Source organism: Lipotes vexillifer, unplaced genomic scaffold, assembly GCF_000442215.2.
Source record: "Lipotes vexillifer unplaced genomic scaffold, Lipotes_vexillifer_v1.1 scaffold38, whole genome shotgun sequence".
In the NCBI taxonomy this organism is placed as follows: domain Eukaryota; kingdom Metazoa; phylum Chordata; class Mammalia; order Artiodactyla; family Lipotidae; genus Lipotes; species Lipotes vexillifer.
Window position 1 is genome coordinate 1,078,433 of NW_006791464.1, and position 5,213 is coordinate 1,083,645.

Genomic DNA, 5,213 nt, shown 5'->3' on the forward strand with positions numbered 1-5,213 from the left:
TCTTGGAGGGCACACACAAAGTAGTGTGAGCATCAGGACCCAGGGGGAAAGAGCAGTGACCCCATAGGATAAAGAACCAGACCTACCTGTTAGTGTTAGAGGATCTTCTGCAGGGGTGGGGGGTGACTGTGGCTCACTTTGGGGACAAGGACACTGGCAGCAGAAGTTCTGGGAGGTACTGCTTGGTGTGACCCCTCCCACAGTCTGCCATTAGCCCCACAAAAGAGCCTGTAGCCTCCAGTTCTGGGTTGTCTCAGGCCAAACAACCAACCACGAGGGAACTCAGACCCACCCAGCAGCAGGCAAGCAGATGAAAGTTTTCCTGAGCCCTGCGCATCAGCGCAACAACCAGCTATACCCACCACCAGTCCCTCCTATCAGGAATACTGCACAATCCACTTACATAAGCTCATCCACCAGAGGGAAGACAGCAGAAGCAAGAAGAACTACAATCCTGCAGCCTGTGGAACAAAAACAACATTCACAGAAAGATAGACAAAATGAAAAGGCAGAGGACTATGTACCAGATGAAGGAACAAGACAAAACCCCAGAAAAACAGTTAAATGATGTGGTGATAGGCAACCTTACAGAGAAAGATTTCAGAATAATGATAGTGAAGATGATCCAGGAGCTCGGAAAAAGAATGGAGGGAAAGACCAACAAGTTGCAAAATATGTTTTAAAAAGACCTAGAAGAATTAAAGAACAAACAAACACTGAAATGAAAAATACACTAGAAAGAATCCATAGCAGAATAACAGAGATAGAAGAACGAATAAGTGACCTGGAAGACAGAACGGTGGAATTCACTGCTGCAGAACAGAATAAAGAAAAAAGAATGAAAAGAAATGAAGACAGCCTAAGAGACCTCTGGGAGAACATTAAATACAGCAACATTCACATTATAGGGGTCCCAGAAGGAGGAGAGAGAGAGAAAGGACCAGAAAAAATATTTGAAGAGATTATAGTTGAAAACTTCCCTAACATGGGAAAGGAAATAGCCACCCAAGTCCAGGAAGTGCACAGTCCCAAACAGGACAAACCCAAGGAGAAGCACACCGAGACACTTAGTAATCAAATTGATAAAAATTAAAGAAAAAGAAAAATTATTAAAAGCAACAAGTGAAAAGCAACAAATAACATACGAGGAAACTCCCATAAGGTTAACAGCTGATTTCTCAGCAGAAACTCTACAAGCCAAAAGGAAGTGGCATGATACATTTAAAGTGATGAAAGGGAAAAAAAAAAAACATCAACCAAGATTACTCTACCCAGCAAAGATCTCATTCAGAATTGACAGAGAAATCAAAACCTTTACAGACAAGAAAAGCTAAGAGAATTCAGCACCACCAAACCAGCTCTACAACAAATGTTAAAGGAACTTCTCTAGGCAGGAAACACGAGAGAAGGAAAAGATCTACAAAAACAAACCCCCCAAAATTAAGAGAATGATAATTGGAACATACATATTGATAATTACCTTAAATGTGAATGGATTAAATGTTCCAACCAAAAGACACAGGCTTGCTGAATGGAGACAAAAGCAAGACCCATATATATGCTGTCTACAAGAGACACACTTCAGACCTAGGGACACATACAGACAAAAACTGAGGGGATGGAAAAAGATATTCCATGCAAATGGAAATCAAAAGAAAGCTGGAGTAGCAATATTCATATCAGATAAAATAGACTTTAAAATAAAGAATGTTACAAGAGAAAAGGAAGGACACTACATAATGATCAAGGGATCAACCCAAGAGGACAATACAATTATAAATATATATGCACCCAACATAGAAGCACCTCAATATATAAGGCAAATGCTAACAGCTGTAAAAGAGGAAATCGACAGTAACACAATAATAGTGGAGGACTTTAACACCTCACTTACACCAATGGAGAGAACATCCAGACAGAATATTAATAATGAAACACAAGCTTTAAAATGACACATTAGACCAGATAGATATAATTGACATTTATAGGACATTCCATCAGAAAACAGCAGATTACACTTTCTTCTCAAGTGTACATGGAATATTCTCCAGGACAGGTCACATCTTGGGTCACAAATTAAGCATCAGTAAAGTTAAGAAAATTTAAATTATATCAAACATCTTTTCTGACCACATGCTATGAGATTAGAAGTAAATTACAGGGGAAAAAATGTAAAAAACACAAACACATGGAGGTTAAAGAATATGTTACTAAATAACCAAGAGATCACTGAAGTAATCAAGGGGAAATCAAAAAATATGTAGAGACAAATGACAATGAAAATATGATGAGCCAAAACCTATGGGATTCAGCAAAAGCAGTTTTAAGAGGGAAATTTATAGCAATACAATCCTACCTCAAGAAACAAGAAAACATCTCAAGCAATCTGACCTCACACCTAAAGGAACTAGAGAAAGAGGAACAAACAAAACCCAAAGTTAGTGGGAGGAAAGACATCAGAAAGGTTAGAGCAGAAATAAATGAAATAGAAACAAAGAAAACAATAGCAAAGATCAATAAAACTAAAAGCTGGTTATTTGAGAAGATAAACAAAATTGGTAAACCTTTAGCCAGATTCATCAAGAAAAAGAGTGAGAAGACTCAAATCAATAAAATTAGAAATGAAAAAGGAGAAATTACAATGGACACCACAGAAACACAAAACATCACAAAAGACTACTACAAGCAACTCTATACCAATAAAATGGACCACCTGGAAGAAATGGACAAATTCTTATAAAGGTATAACCTTCCAAGACTGAACCAGGAAGAAATAGAAAATATGAACAGACCAATCACAAGCACTGAAATTGAAACTGTGATTAAAAATCTTCCAACAAACAAAAGCCCAGGACCAGAGTGCTTCACAGACGAATTCTGTTCAAACATTTAGAGAAGAGCTAACACCCATACTTCTCAAACTTCAAAAAAAGTGCAGAGAAAGAACACTCCCAACCTCATTCTATGAGGCCACCATCATACTGATACCAAAAGCAGACAAAAATACTACAAGAAAAGAAAATTACAGACCAATATCACTGATGAATATAGATGCAAAAATCCTTAGCAAGATAGTAGCAAAGAGATTCCAACAACACATTCAAAGGATCATACACCATGATCAACTGGGATTTATCACAGGGATGCAAGGATTCTTCAATATATGAAAATCAATGTGATACACCATATTAAGAAATTAAGGAATAAAAAAGATATGATCATCTCAATAGATACAGAAAAAGCTTTCAACCAAATTCTACACCTATTTGTGATAAAAACTCTCCAGAAAGTGGGCATAGAAGGAACTACCTCAACATAATAAAGTCTATATATGACAAACACACAGCAAATATCACTCTTAATGGTGAAAAACTGAAAGCATTTACTCTAAGATCAGGAATAAGACAAGGATGTCCCCTCTCACCACTTCTATTCAACATAGTATTGGAAGTCCTAGCCATGGCAATCAGAGAATAAAAATAAATAAAAGGAATTAAAATTGGAAAAGAAGTAAAACTGTCACTGTTCACAGATGACATGGTACTTATACATGGATAATCCTAAAGATGCCACCAGAAAACTACTACAGCTAATCAATGAATTTAGCAAAGTTGCAGGATACAAAAATAATGCACAGAAATCTCTTGCATTCCTATACACTAACAATGAAAGATCAGAAAGGGAAATTAAGGAATTAATCCCATTCACCACTGCAACAAAAAGAATAAAATACATAGGTATAAACCTACCCAGGGAGGTAAAAAAAACCTGTATTCAGAAAACTATAAAACACTGATGAAAGAAATCAAAGATGATGCAAACAGATGGAGAGATATACCATGTTCTTCGATTGGAAGAATCAATATTGTGAAAATGACTATACTACCCAAATCAATCTACAGATTGAATGCAATCCCTGTCAAATTACCAATGGCAGCTTTTACAGCTCTAGAACAAAAAAATCTTAAAATTTGTATGGAGACACAAAAGACCCTGAATAGCCAATGCAATCTTGAGGGAAAAAAATGGAGCTTGAAGAATCAGACTCCCTGACTTCAGACTATACTACAAAGCTACAGTAATCAAGACAATATGGTTCTGGCACAAAAATAGAAATATAGATAAATGGAACAGGATAGAAAGCCCATAGATAAACCCATGCACCTATGGTCAACTAATCTATGACAAAGGAGACAAGGATATACAATGGAGAAAATACAGTCTATTCCAAAAGTGATGCTGGGAAACCTGGACAGCTACATGTAAAAGAAGGAAATTAAAACACTCCCTGACACCCTGTACAAAAATAAACTCAAAATGGATTAAAGACCTAAATATAAGTCCGGACAGTATAAAACTCTTACAGGAAAACATAAGAAGAACACTCTTTGACATAAATCACAGCAAGATCTTTTTTGACCCACCTCCTAAAGTAATGGAAATAAAAACAAAAATAAACAAATGGGACCTAATAAAACTTAAAACTTTTGCACAGCAAAGGAAACTATAAACAAGATGAAAAGACAACCCTGAGAATGGGAGAAAACATTTGCAAATGAGTCAATAGACAAAGGATTAATCTCCAACATATATAAACAGCTCATGCAGCCCCATATTAAAAAAAACAAACAACCCAGTAAAAAAATGACAGAAGACCTAAGTAGACATTTCTTCAAAGAAGCCATACAGATGGCCAAGAGGCACATGAAAAGCTGCTCAACATCACTAATTATTACAGAAATGCAAATCAAAACTACAATGAGGTATCACACTGGTCAGAATGACCATCATCAGAAAATCTACAAACAACAAATGCTGGAGAGGATGTGGAGAAAAGGGAACCCTCTTGCACTGTTGGTAGGAATGTAAATTGATACAGTCACTATGGAGAACAGTATGGAGGTTCCTTAAAAAACTAAAAATAGAATTACCATATGACCCAGCAATCCCACTACTGGGCATATACCCAGAGAAAACCATAATGCAAAAAGACACATTCACCCCAGTATTCATTGCAGCACTATTTCCAGTAGCTAGGTCATGGAAGCAACCTAAGTGTCCATCAACAGATGAATGGATAAAGAAGATGTGGAATATATATACAATGGAATATTACTCAGCCATAATATGGAATGAAATTGGGTCATTTGTAGAGATGTGGATGGACCTAGAGACTGTTATGCAGAGTGAAGTAAGTCAGAAAGAGAAAAACA